This window comes from Haemaphysalis longicornis, unplaced genomic scaffold (assembly GCF_048455015.1).
Source record: "Haemaphysalis longicornis isolate Haplotype H1 unplaced genomic scaffold, Haemaphysalis longicornis Haplotype H1 scaffold_9, whole genome shotgun sequence".
Taxonomy (NCBI): Eukaryota; Metazoa; Arthropoda; class Arachnida; order Ixodida; family Ixodidae; genus Haemaphysalis; species Haemaphysalis longicornis.
In genome coordinates, this window is record NW_027526460.1 from 124004181 (window position 1) to 124019154 (window position 14974).

At 45.8% G+C, this 14974-nt stretch overlaps 1 pseudogene; it reads right to left on the reverse strand.

Moving 5' to 3' along the window:
- Positions 1–225: 225 nt before the first annotated feature.
- The window catches only part of LOC144153412 (beta-1,4-mannosyl-glycoprotein 4-beta-N-acetylglucosaminyltransferase-like), a 57957-nt pseudogene continuing 43208 nt past the window's right edge, over positions 226–14974 (reverse strand).

The window sequence follows — 14974 nt, forward strand, 5'->3', positions numbered from 1 at the left end:
CATTAAACTGAGCACAGTGGTCCATGAGCCAGCGTTCTAAACTGGTGCACGTACTTGGCGCAATCCCCGTGTGTGCGAACGAGGTGCAACTCCTTTGTCGGCGCCTCCGTGATCATCATTACGTTTGGCAGTAAATTATAAATCGCCAACAGCCACATTGGTCGCCAAAGTTCTGTTTTATGTGGCATGACATGAAATTTGTGTCTCGGTCGCAAACTGTCAATTCTACGGCTGCATGAGGTATCGATATCGGTCCGCGTTATGAGTTACGTAGGGCGGAGCTGCCTCTTGGGCGTCGCAGCTACGCAGAGAACTGTCGTCCAGGTATCGTCCGGCCTTCCTAAGGGACTGTAGATACGCCAGGTCCCTCTTTTGGGCGATGTCTCCCCAGCGCACACCGTCGTCCCTTTGCGCTGACAAGAGCTTCACCTGCACAGGGGAGTACCAAAGGGATGATGAGAACTTTACGAAAGAACAACTCCTGATCACATAAATAACTATTTCCCCCAAGTGTGTCGTTTACAGCTCACAAGAGGGCACGAGTTGTGACCTCCGCCACTGTGCACATTTTCGCGCATGCCGAAATTTCCGTCTGTGAGCCTCTGCCCTTGTTATGTTTGAGCCAAGGGGAGCGCGAGCAACGACTGCCGACAGCGCTGCCGTAAAGTGTGTTTATTTCACGCTGGGTAGGCGCCGTGCCCGAGAAGATACGAGATGGCTGTGGTCGCCAGACCAGCCTAAAAGTAGGCGCCATCTTTAACTGCGCCAGCAAATAGCCCGGTACGCCGCGGTTGATATTCAAAACGGTGCTTGTTGCTTCAAAAAAAGCTTCGCTTGCAGCCGGCTGATTGTGGTCTGGGAATCCGCAGTAGACGGGCACACCGGCCGCTCAAGCATTTAACGGCGGTTCTCATTCCGTCCGTGAAAAATCATAAACGCCCAAGCCAGCTTCTTGGGTCACAGAAATGCGCCGTAGTCCGCCATGACTCGGAGACGTAAAAGCTACCGTTGCCAGCGTTTACGCTCTGAACCGCACCGGGGCTTCGCTCCTATTTTGTGACGCAATGGCTACGTCACGAAAGAATGAAAGGGAAACGAGACAGACAGAAATGTCAGCTTTGATTGCTTACTTTTCAGCAAATAACGCATCTTAGAGCAAAAGCTGAGAGAGCTACGAAACGTATGATCTTTCAGTTAAAAGAAATTTCGATTCAGCCTTTCGTGTCCCTTTAACACAAAGTTGCGTGCTTCCTACCAAAGCGTTCTCAATTTAATTAACGTGCCCTTACATAAGCTGAAAGGAAGTTTCATGAAGAAAAATAAGTGATTCTGGAATTACGCTAAAAATGGCGGACTGTGCCTCAATTTTTATACAGGGTCATGAAAATTAAGTCGACACGTTTTTCAAAATTAGGCGCTTAGGTTTACGTTAAGTCTACACATCGCAGTTCGATATCTCGGATTACGAATGCGCCAGAACGATTCTGCCAAATGAAACTGCGTAGAGACACGATTCCGTCTAACTATTCAATACAAACATACCTGCTTACTGCAGCGACTAAAAAGTTAATTGTTCAATTCTAACTAATTAAGCCAATGATATCAATAATTACCACATCATTCTGTGTCCCCCAGGGCGCATAACCTCACTGTAGAGGTGGTCTTCACGTACTAAGGGCCTAATTTTTAGAACAACTGTCGACTTAACTTTGATCACCCTGTATATATAAGCCCATATAGTGACAGCCTAGTTAAAGTGACTCCTACTAAAGCAATTATAGTCACCGCACTAATATTACTAATCCATTTGCAAACTTTTGCATTACACCTAGTTCGCCGTATCTATATTGAGACCAGTAATCATAATTCGCCTACTTAAATTGTTGTTCTTTCCCACAACTCCAGACTAAATACTCAGCGTATCGTACGCAAACAAAAGGTAACAAACTCTGGCCTCGATCAAATACAGTCCTTACATATCAAAATGGCAGCTCACCTTATACCCCGTAGTCCTCTTTATTTGGTAACCTAATAATTAAAATCGGTGTTTTCCGAAAGAACTGAAAGGGGGCGGAATACAGTGGAATCTCGTTGATATGATTCGGCATAATGCGTTTTTCGGCTGAATACGTTTTTTTTTTATTCACGACCAATGTGCTTTTGAAATAATGCATGTTTGTGGGTTTAATACTATGGCATTTTTGCCAAAAATTGGATAATAAGATCTCTAAAGTGGATTGGGACCGACATTTTTAGAAATCTTACGTTTACTGTTCGCTACACTAGCCCGAACCGCTTTCCAAGAAGGCTAGATCTGTAGGTCACATTTCAAAGTTGTATTCGTTGCTGAGCCCAAGGACGCGTATTCGATGCTGGGCCGTGGCGGCCGCTTTTCTGAGGGAGGCGAAAATCGACACCGCCCGCGTGTTTGAGACCTTAAAGATCCCCTGCAGGTCGTCAAAATTTATCCGGAGCCCTCCACCTTGCACCTCACAATCAATCAGTCATTCAAATTTGTGTTCGTATTTCCCTGATACAATATGTTACTTGCAGAGTTTTTCTTCTGGCTTACTGTGCACTTTAAACTATCTCCTTCTTCTACATGGTACAGGAGTTCACCCTTACAGTCTCTAAGTGGAACCTTTCAAAAGGACTTTACAAAAGTCGGTCATTTCTGGTTCCATAAAAAAATTTAATTCTGCGGCACATAGCATGAAGCCGCATTTCAGGGCATGTCTATGCAACCGCCTCTTGAATTCATTGTTTTTTTTTTGTTTTTGTTTTTTTTGCTGTGTACAGACCGCTTAAAGACCACATTTTTTTTTTCGATGTGATATCTCTCTTGGATCTTTATTGGTCCTTTTGTTTTGTTGTAATTTTTCTGTATATGTTTGCTGAAGCGCTCAGTTGTTCGTCAGCGCCTGTGGTTTTGTCATCCCTTTCTTCGTCCTGTCGTTTGCGCTGGTTTTCTTAGTCTAACACTGTACCAACTGGCCCGTCAGCAAACCTTTCTGGCACTTAAAGAACTCTTACGTCCCACATGCATGCTTCTTCTTCTTGTAGTCTGGCAATTTCGTTACTGATAGTGTTCAGGCAAACGTTTTCGCAATTAGCATTATTTGGCCGGTGCAACTAATTTGGTTGCGGGTATTTGTGTACATTCATTTCTTGCCGGTGCCATCGGAAAGAACGTTACAGGAGAGCGTTCTACGCAAAATGAATACGCAGAATAAAGAGAGCCGGATTCAGCAGAAAATGTTGGTGGGCAACACATTCGCGTTAAAAAGCTCGGAGAACAGCAGCGAGGTTTTGAGTTAATACAAAGCGCAGCAACTGCTCTTTTTTGTAAACAGAGAGCAGCGCAAATAACGAATTATGGGGCGACGACAATAGGTGGCATTTCTTCCTCGCTAAAGCGCGTAGACAGAAGTTTCAAAGTACTTATTGCGAGCAATCCATCACGCGGGCAGCTTGAGAAGAAATACAAAGGAGGGATTCTTCTGGCGAAGTGGGACTTCGCGTGATCCAGGGGAGAAGAAAAGCTGGCACAGATGTCACCTCCCTGACGTAATAAACGCTTCTGAGAACGCCTCTCTCGTTTCCATCTCCACCATGTGTATGAAGCTACTGGCGTGGCAGAAAGACCGACGTTTTAGCACTGTATTGATGAACTGTTATGCGTACACTGCACGTGCATAGGCATTCGGGTTTTCTTGTAGCCGTACTTTCATTTCCCCTCATCCGGACCACTGTCATCGTCTAATGGTGATGACGATTGGGTTTTTTATGGCGCAAGGCCGACTAAGGGCAAAGAGCGCCAAGTAAAAGTTATTTTATGAGGACGAAGTGATATAAATGTAAAATATTTCACTAAAAATATACGTGAAATGACATAAACGACGATGTAGATGACTGGTGTAAAGGGCCAGGGTGTCGACATGCATGGTAAGTGATGATGTGTAGAAACTGGACATCGCTAAGAAACCTAAAAGTACGCTTGTGGGCAATTATGGGGTCGTCCCCAAAAAAGTACGATGGGTGTAGTGGATTGTGTTGTAGTTGTGAGAAGTGTTGGTGTTGTGTTGTTTCTGGTGCCTTGCATTATATGAGGATGTGGATCACGGATAGGCCGTCGCCACACCTGCGACACTGGGATTTTGGAACTGTCATCGTCTATCCGCCCTGCTTCTTGCCATGTGATCAAGCAGCACCGTAACCTCCGCAGGATAACGGACTCTTCGGAGGCAAAGGCTGTACGTCCGTGCACGGCATGTTGAAGTCAGGGTATGGCTTGCGAGGACGTTCCCTGAGTATGCGCATTGGGTTATCAGGGTTATGAGGTATGAGCTGCGGCGGCATATTTAATTTTTCAACACCGCCTGCCGATGCAATGCTACATCTTGGACACTTCAGGACTTTTCAGGACGGGGCTTGTTTTCGGCGTTCAGTAGCTATTGGACGGATGGCTTTTGGACGGTGCTCCTTCGTCAAGTGCTCGCTAGCCCCAGTCCTGCACATCTCTCCTGTGTTTCGCCTGTTCTGCGCTGACCTATCCTTCGAATACTGTGAACCAACTATCCCAGGAGCGAGATCTATTCTTTCATGCAATTCACTTTTTATTGCTGTTTGCCGAGCCTTCGAAAAATTTATATATAAAAATCCATGCACGTCATCATTTCAAGAATCCGTGTGAATCAGGCTCTCAGACATCTCCTTTTAGATCTTAATGGCATGCGCATCCAATCAGTAGTTCCCTTGATCCCAATATCAATGCGGTACCCAATACATATGTGAAGCTAAGGGCAGTTATGTAAAAATATTTCTCCTTCAATGCTCATTGCCTCCGGAAGTGAAGTTTGCAAATACAGAAATGGAAATTCTATCATCCAGTCATTTTAAAACTCCTCCAATTTTTCTACCTGTATTCAAATTCAGCCGTATTTCAGTTAAAGCAGTTCTGTTAACTTCATTTCGCCATTACGTTACACCTACTTCGTCACAACGGCTGTTACACTACTGCGACAAAAATCAACGCGTTCAGAAATTATGACAGGGTGAGGACGCGATAAAATGCATCCTCGAGAATCTTTGTAAGATGCTGTGAGGGTGCCCACATTCTTCAACAAAGAAAGACCGGTGACTGAAAAAAACTACCCACTGTACAATTTTCGCCCTGGTGTGAATTGAAAGCGCATATCAACGGTTCAAGAGTATTAGAGTACGCGGAAGCAGCTCCGTACCCGCACCAGAAAACCTTATCGAAAACATTAAAGCTGCACAAAACCCCGCTCCCAGATTCGCGTTTTCCGATTACTCATTATTTACCAATGTAACATTAGTCATTATTGACCAATGTAACAGAGTTAAAAAAAAACTTGCTGCCCTCACCCCTTAGGCACAGAAGAAACATTTCGCGACTCACACACTTCCACAAATTCCGCCACGCATCTTCACCGGGCATCTACATTAGCACACACCCACATTTAAGTGATCGTAGCGGCAACACCGTGCAGGTTCAATGCCCTTGCTAAAAAACGTTTTTCCAATCGTTCTTTATTCGAAGGGCTGAAGACGGGAACGCCCTACCGGATAACGTTATTAAAACTAACAATAGAGAAACAATCAAAAAGTCCGTAAACGCGTATTGAGTCTGAGTGATCGTTTTTTTTGTTGTTGTTGTTTTTTCATCAAACCTACTATATAATGTGTAATGAATTGCACGACTGATGTCTTTAAAGGGACTTTTGTATTTGCTGGTCATTGTGCTTCCTGATCACTTGGGCCCCTTACGTCGTATTTTTTCAAACCCTGTAAGAAATTAAGCCATTGTCCTTTGACATTGTGCATGAATTCACACGTTTTTGTTTTGTCTGCCTTTGCATAATGTCGCCGGTACACTGTTCACAGCGCTTCGCTGCCCATCCCCTTTTGTACTTGCCGATAATTTGTGTCCCTACCTCTTATGTTATGTTCCTTTCATGGGGGAACCTTCAGGAAAATACATCAATTTACGGAGACGTGGGTAACGAAGGATGTTTTACAACAAGCCTTCTTACCTGTATGCCGGAAGCGTCGAAGCACCACGAGCAGTGCCAACCAGCGTAACGTGGTGACTTTCCCATGATGGTCCACTCCTGGTGGTGCGTTCCCACATTTGGTAACACCTCGTGTGGGATTTCCGCAGACATGCGTCTGACTAAAAGTGAATTATTGGCGTAAATGTTGCGCAGAAAATAAATGGTGCATACCCCTGCTACTCTGACCGGGTTTTGGTTCTCCCAAAAAAATCCGTAAAGAAACCAGCGTAGGTTTAGTGCGATCGGTTCACCATAACCATCGTGGTGCTTCAGGAACAGCATAACGTCGCGGCTTGGTATCTCGTCAGCGTCACTTATCCAGAAAAGGTCGTCGTCTTGGATGTTTTGCAGTTGCAGCCGACCTTCACGCCAGATGGATGTGCGCAGGTAGTTTTCAGTTGCCCATGCGCTGTCGTCACTGAAGTTCCGCACGGTTATTGCCACGGATTTGATTTTGTGCGCGTGCTCCCTCAAAAAGCCCGCGCTCATGTTAGATTGTAAGTGTAGAGGCTTGCTCGTGCCAAAGAAAGTGTAATTTGATTCCACAATGACGTAATAATCTACTGAGTCTCGTAGTTCATTCACCCTGATTTCTAGAAGATCGAGCTCGTGGTTGAGGACGAGACCATTAACGATCCGACGGGGTTTTACTCGTCGTTTTATGATGCCCCTTCACTTCCATTCTTGAAAGGCACTGCTGAACCACACAGCATCCGGAACAGAGCAGTCGACGTCGTTCCAACCACCGCGGCAGACACATGAACCGGCATCACGTCGATGTAATGTGCCCTCCTGGAAGCAGTTGGCTGATGTTGCGAGATCCTTAGTTTTGTATTCTTCTCTGCGAGTCGTCGGCGAGATGATGAAAGTCGTAGACTTTTTCGTTCCACCTTTGGCGTTAACGATATGGTCTTCACTTCTGGACAACATAATCATAACTCCGGGTTTGAACTTACAGGTGAAATAGAGTACCACAACGGGAACAATACTTAATACGGCTACAGGGAGCAAGCCAGTCAGGAGTCTGGAAGCCATCACCTTAATAGCAAAGCGTCTTGCGAACCGCCTCTGCACAAGTACAATATCACGGGAGCCCACTCATTTCCAGGTGCTCATATTTCACAGAAGCTTCTTTCGCGTAGGCGCCTCGGAAAGCGTGTTGCTGGCACAAAACACTTGCTAGACAATACCTTTAAAACTGGGTTTCAACAAAACGTGATGATTTTAAGTTTGAACCTTTATTAAAAGTGCAGTTGTTTAAACATATGCAAGAAAAAGCAAGTTTTACGCCTGGGGAGGAAAATAACGACTTGAAATAAAGGGCAGAACGTTGTTTTGGAAAGCTGGAGATACTATTCATTTACAAAGGTATGTTAATGCGTCCGAAAATAATTGCCTGAACTGTTTCCAGGTGTGTTTTTTTCTTGTAAACAGCACGCAGTCGATGACAAAATTCATTGTGCGTACTACGCGGTTTAAACACTTGACAGCAGCTACAGCGAAAACTGGTAGAATATACATCACCCCGTATTGCTTGAGTGGAACATAGAAGTTGTCGTCATTTATCCATTTGCTACACTTGGACTCAACCGTGTGATACCCCACGTGATTATAACAAACCCTTATTGGGCTTAAAATGGTATCAGCTGGTAAACTCTGATACGACGGACAACTTGCCTCGCCAAAAAATATAAAACTAAAAGAAATGTTTGATAAGTGTGTGTTATAGCCTCTAGCCTTCCTTGTGTGCTAAAATGCTAAAAGTAACTACTTTTTTGATGCCCCAAACAACAATTTCTGATGTAACGACCCATCGCTGAGTGCCGACGACGTGCGCAAAACGCAGTCTAAGTTGCATTCAATGCGGCTTATGTTTGCATGCAATCTAGCTTCATTCCTTGCGTAACCAAAGTGGCCTGTAGTAAGTTTGCGCCAAGGAAAAAAAAAAAGAAAAAGAGAAATTTAGTGCAGAGAATTACAGGTTTGCAACACTATTTTTTTTTCATATTGGGTATTTTTGTGAGGCCATACAGTACTGATACAATTGCACCTCACAAAACGGTACCTGAAATTAAACAAAAATTTCCGTTTTATTAGAATGTATCCTATTTTTCACATTCCGAATGAAATACAGACGTCTTCGCGTTTACTGAAATAGAAAGCCTCGATGAATGCATGAATGAATGAATGAAGGAAGGAAGGAAGGAAGGAAGGAAGGAAGGAAGGAAGGAAGGAAGGAAGGAAGGAAGGAAGGAAGAAAGGAAGGAAGGAAGGAAGGAAGGAATGAAGGAAGGAAGGAAGGAAGGAAGGAAGGAATAAAAAGGCTTTATTAGAAGGGAGGCACAAACCCTGTGAGGTGGAGGGTCGGGGTTGGTAGGAAGGAAAGAGAAGGGGTTATCACTAAAGGTCATTCCCTCATCATAGACCTTTAGTGCCTTATTCTGTTTGTGAAGGCGTCCTTTAAAAAGTCGAGATACTGTTTTGTGTATCCTTGCAAAGTTTTGGTGATCATGTAAGACATAAGTGTACCTTGTACGCTAGCGTTGTTCCTCACTTTGATCACTCAGTCCACTTTTCTAGAGGGCATATTTGTTGCGGCTCACTCATAATAGGAAAGGAATCAGTATGCAATAGCCAGCCTGTCATATTCCATGCCGCAGCACTGTAGCTATTCACCTCGTGACCACGCGTCGTTTTAATATGTTTTGGTTGCTAAAGTTTTACAGGGTTTTTGACAGTATAGGGTTGGTAAACTGAACCCTGAGCCCGCTCAAACTAAAATGTTGCGCGGCTTCCGCGATGGCTCAGTGTAAAAGAGTCGTATGAATGCAAGTGGTAAAGTTGCGCACATCTATTTAAAAGTGGACGAGCCAGAAATAGCCCACCCTTCTTGCCCCTGCAATGGTGTGTTCAAGCATCTATTATAATACGGTGCGCCTGACATTCGTTGTTTACCGGACGTTGTTTGCATTTATCCGAGGCTTCGCTCCCAACTGAAGCATTCTTACCTCGCCATTAGAGTTAAATATGCTGATGCGCGGATTTATGGGATAGGAATCGCTCTCCAACCTCTACTTGACGAAGTGAAGATGCAGAAAGAAGGTGTACATCTCTGTCTGGAAGGATGCAAGGTTTTGCTGAAACTTATTCCTTTTGCATGTAGGGGTTTCACGTTTATTATCCCGTGGTTCAGTAGGCTTTTTTTACATGGCACATGTGTCACAAATTCTATACCTGACCAGAAAGGAGTTGTGCAAGTTCGATAAAAGCAGCGTCATGACAGCAATTTGGCTACTACTGAAGGCGACGTAGCACTGTACAAGATGTTGCATGCAGTAAATAAGCGGTCGTCAATAGCCTTGCTCGAAACCTTCCACACCACCTTGCAGCTGCCCCCTGGTAAGGGGAGCGGGGTAAGGGAGCGTTTCCTTACCCCCCTGATATTCCCTAATCGTGGTCTAACTGGTCCGCTGCCCCGAAAACATACAGGCAGCCCTGTGGTTCCTCTGGGCTCCCCACATTGAAACTCTTTCTGCACCTCCGCCAAGCCCGCCACCGTCGGAGAACCCTGGAACACCCCCGTCCTCCGAGTACTGATAACTCCGTGGCTTGGACTTCAGCTGCCGAATAAAGTTTGATCTCTCTCTCTCTCTCTCTCTCTGTCCTTCTGTTTGGAAGCATGCCCTGAAATGGCTTCTTGATAATGGCGTTCTATGAGAGGACGACCTCGAATCGCTAGTTACGTTCGAGTACGGGCGTAATTGTAGGGCAACCATAGTCTTATTACATTGAAAGAGCCCAATGACAGGCACCGCTTCACAAACGGGGAACATTTCCCTCCTCTTCTCGCAGGTTTTACAGCGAAGCACTAATGCCTACTATCCCGGATTTCCCTACCGGAGGCGCCAATTTACTCGACACCGCTTTTCTGCTCCTTCTCCCAATCACCGACGTTCCTTTCACAAGTTTTATTCCCCTCACCAACACCGATTCCTCCTTCACAAGTGACGCCATTGACTGATCACGGTTCTAACGCCTTTTTTGGCGGTTGCATTTTTACCTGGCTATGAGACGAACGCGTGACGTTCGCTTGGAGGAAGAAGAGCGGGAATGAAAAGGTCGTCGGCGCGAACAGAAGCGCTAATGGGGGCGAAAATAACGGAAAACCCCGGCGCAGAACGTACAGCCGCCTTCGTTGCCGCCTCAAGCTCCCCACTGCGTACCGGAGACAGGTGAAGATATTGTCCCTCCCACGTGATCGCTTGAAGCATTACATACGCAAGTATAAGCCATCCGCACTGTCACGTATGCGACGGTTATGCGGATAATGAGCCCACATATTAGCGATGTGTGCGGGCCACCTCGTCTCCCACATTTCTTGCCCAAACCCTTTACCCCTTAGTATTCCGTATTCGTGGTCCAGGTGCCCCCCCCCCAAGAATCTACGTGGTAGCTTGCGGTAACTGTTGGCTGCCTACATTGCAGCTTTCGGTGCACCGGCGCCAAACCTACCACCGTCGGAGGACTGTGGATCTTCCTCTGAGCACGAATGATAGTGTCGTGGTTCGGGCTTGAGTCGCTAAACAAAGTGTATCTCTCTTTCTCTATCTCTCTGGCACTCTTAACCTCCACCTCGTCGAGTAGCTGCGAACCCCTCTCGCGGATCAAAAACAGCTTGCCCGCTCAGAACTACGATGGGGGCCAATAATATATAAATTTCCCTGTAGATAAACCCCACGATAGCAAAATCTAAAACTGCTACAGCTTCGCTGGCTTCATTCTTCATAGAGTGAACGGCTCGGATTTTTATTCCTTTAGCTTCTCCGAAGGGGGTGATCAGTGAGAAGTCTACCTTCCGCTGAGAGAAGTCGTGGACATTGTCCTGGCACATAAATTGCCTACCCAGGCCATCGTACCTACAGGTAAAAATGCTGTAGTTTTTTTTTCGCGCATTCATTGCTTGCTACACTTCATCACAGCTAATTCCCAAACATTCCTATCACTTTCGCTTCTGAAGAATATTCATCCTTTGGATTCCGCTGAAGCAATCTGGTGCATGAAATTAGAGACGAAACAAAAATGTCAAAAAAAATGCTGCCGCAAAGGTGCAAATCTTCGGAAAAATCTGCAAGAATCTTGCTGAATGACACCATATGCTCCAAAGCTATGAGTTAAGTGAGCTTGTTTTGATTAAGCTGCTCTTCATTCGCCCGTTCAAAAGTTACAGCTACTCAAACTCAAGCTATGAGTTCAAGACATGTTCCCCGACGGTACTTTTTGGCAAGCCATGAGAGTGACACTGCTTCACATCGCGTACCATGTTGGCAAGGGGCTAGCGGTGAGCAAGGGGATAGAGTACAGTTTTCCCTAATCATTGACATCGTTTTTTGCTGAAAGGACACTAAGTTGCTTCTCGAAAAACCGAAGCTCGCGGAATTTAAGAATCATCTGTATTCCGAAGGGCAAAGTCCATGGATATGCATGCTGTACGGCCAGAAAGCGAAGTTCTTCACGAATACTTAGGCTTATATCTTCTATCATGCAGGTGAGGTGGTCCTGGAATCTCAGTCAGTCGTGTCTAAATAACATTGGATTTGCTTTCCCGAAGCGAAAACGTTACTCTGCGCTTCTGGAAAGGGAGGACATCATCGTGTGGCGGCGGAAATAACTGCGGACCATTCTGAAATGCGAAAGCAGAAACGGTACGTGGTTACTGTTTCGATTTGGCGGAAAGATAGATAAATATCAATTCCGGCGATTAAAATGAAAGTTTCGTATGTAACATTATTTGGCCGTTTAAATGTAACAAGGACAAATAACGATTGAAGTTCTAGAACAGCCAAATATTTTATTGCTGAGAGTTACTTATCAACACCGCTCCGCATGCATACTGCCGTTTACTTTTTTCCTGGCGTTTTTCTGGATCCCTGCTTCTTGTACGTATTCTGCATGCCATTCTGGTTCAGCAAGTGAAGGGACAAGTATGCATCGACATGTTCTAGTAATGTATGAATAGCACTCACTGACTGGATTTCGTTAGCCATGTGGGTGGTGTACGGTCTGCGAACTTTTTTTATTTTGGTATTTTCCGTTGCCACCAAAACTAAAGATGCCTGCCTGCGTTGTAGAATGATGTTAAGTGAAACCAATAAATGCCTTCTCTGTCTAAGCTAACCCCTCTCCTTAAAGAAAACTGACACGTATTCCTTTCATTTTCGCAGGTCTATATACTACCTCGACGGGACTTGGGTCAATGCTGGGCACCCCAACGGCACGGAGTGGGAGGACACCACTGTGTCATCCCGTGAAGACACATTTCGCAAGGGTTTAGCTACTGTGCTTCGTGCACCAAGTGGGAAAGGTGCTCGGCTCGTCGTCCTTCATGCTGGAATTGAGAAGTGCTTTGTGGACAGGGTATGTCTCATTTTCCGTACTTCAAAGAGTGCTTTCACTGACTACCATAGTGAAATGGATGGCCCACGCTTTGAGAAGTGGTTCGTAGAACAACTTCTACCCAACATTGAGCCAGAGAGTGTTGTTGTCATGGACAATTCTCCGTACCACAGTGTTCAGATCGAAAAGCAGCTCTCGACGTCGTGACGCAAGGCCAACATTCAGTCTTGTTTGGCTGCAAAAACCATCCCGTGGTGTGATGACCAGTTGAAGCCCGAGCTCCTTCGGCTGGTTAATGGAAACAAACACAAGTTTTTTGGATACCGGATTGAAGCCCTGGCCAGAGTTGCTGGTCAAGACATTGTTCGGCCTCCTCCTTGCCACTGTGAATAGAACCTTATTGAAATGATGTGGAACCACGTTAAGGGGACTGTTGCTGCCAACAACATTCACTCTCGCTGAAGTTGAACGACTACTCAACGAAGCCATCGCCCTCGTGACTCGCGAAAACTGGGTCCGGGACTGCGCTCATGTGGAGCTTCTTGAGAAAAAGGCCTGGGCGCGGGATGGTGCAATCGACACCAGAATCGACAACGTCGCGATTACGCTAGGTTCCCCCAGCAGCTCCAGTGACTGCAGTGACAGCAAAATGAGCAGTGTAGAGGAACTGTGATGAAACTGGTGGGCGCTGACTTTTGTGGTGCCGGTCGTGTGTGGAGGGTGCTTTGTTTACGGTTTTGGTGACCGGAAGCTTGGAAGTACGCTCAGTTTGATTATGTGGTGCTGCTTTTGTTTGGAATTTTACAGAACCCCCTGTTTACCTTTCCAATGCCCAGCAGCTTGGAAGTACGCTTTTTGGTTATGTGGTGCTGGCCTTGTGTGGCAAGTGATGAGGTCGAGGTACTTTGTTTTCCTTCATGGTGGCCAGAAGCTTGGAAGTACGCTGTGTTCGTTTATGTGGTGCTGCGTGTGTGCAACAACTTACAGGACACTTTGTTTACCTTTCTGATTCCCAGCAACTTCGGAGGTAGCTGCTCATACGGTGCTGTATTTATGCAGTAACATGCAATCATTAGGAGTGCTTGTCAGTATGCGAATTAGTCTCCAGATTGTCGGTTGTGGGTGGCAGTTAAGATACACTTGCTGTACCTTTGTCATGCATAAAATGGAACCTGAGGATGAAGGCTGGTAGCGCGCAGTGAGGAGTGGCACGTCACGTACCTGTTTCACCCAGAAGAAATGCAATGCCAAAACTTGATTACAACCAAAGAGGTTGTACACAGCCTTTGCAAATAGCAAGTACCTGTACAGGAAATGATAAAACTGGAAGAATTATCCGGCAAGAACTGCGAGATGGTTTTGATGACGTCCAGAAATGCATTGTTGAGTTGTCTATCATTTGTAATAGTTTCAGTCATCTGAGAAAAAAAAATACTACAATCACTTGCACATTGTAAGTGAGGCAATCATTTGCACTCACCTGCTCATGTTTTGTTGGTCTTTTCGACTACAACGAGTAGATAACTGAAGTAAAAGATCCTGTCCGGCTCAAATAATTTCTTTTAAATGCCTATTTACAGGGTTAAATTGCGAGGAGATCTAAATGGCGAAGGGACCACCAGGGCATCTTTAACGTGCGTTGAAATCTTGTACACACGGGCGTTGTTGCTTTTCGCCTCCATCAGAAAAGTGGCCGCCGCGGCCAGAAATCGAACCCGCGTCCTTGTGGTCTGCTTCCAAATCAGTGCTCCGGACAGCATGCGATTCTGGTGGTGACAGCGTGGTTATAGGCACCGGTCACTGCTCAGAGGGCGCGACGAATAAGTACACCCAGCGCCGCCCCGCAGAAGCTTAAGCTAACTTAAGCTAACTACTACTGTCGGCCTCGCGTGCGCGAGCAGTTACATAGATCGTACGTTCCCACGCGCGTGCCCGCCGTGAAAGAAATTCACGGGACAGACATCGTTGCGATGTCCCATTCTCAGCAAGGGAAGGTTATTTACAGCGCCAATTCAGGTCAGTACCCAGCGTATACAACGGCGCTCCACGCCAGAAGCGTGTTTGTGTTATTGTTTCCTCGGTTCGCGCAACCACACTACAGTTACTTTTTCGGTTGCCCTTCTTCAGCTCGGTTGGTGTTGTCACTAATTAACAACGCATTCCAAACGTTATTAGCTGTTGACAAAGTAAACGCAGTTCCTCAAAGTTCGAAATCTGCTGCGGAGCGGCGGTTGCCTTTACGAAGATTCGGTTTAGTTTCGGCTTCTATCTTGTGAGCAATGTTAGAGTCGTCTTAGCGGCTAATTGTGATACAGTTTGTTCAGGCCGTTCGGAATTCTCCAAAAAAGTATTTCCTCCTCCTGCGAGTCCTCTGCTTAAACAATAATAACCTCGACTTTCAGAGTACGCAAAACGCATTAAAGAAGTAAGCGCGAGGGAATGCACCTTGCCTTTGATAGTTTGCCACGCTCTCGCTTGGAATGCGTGACCGAACTATGTGCACT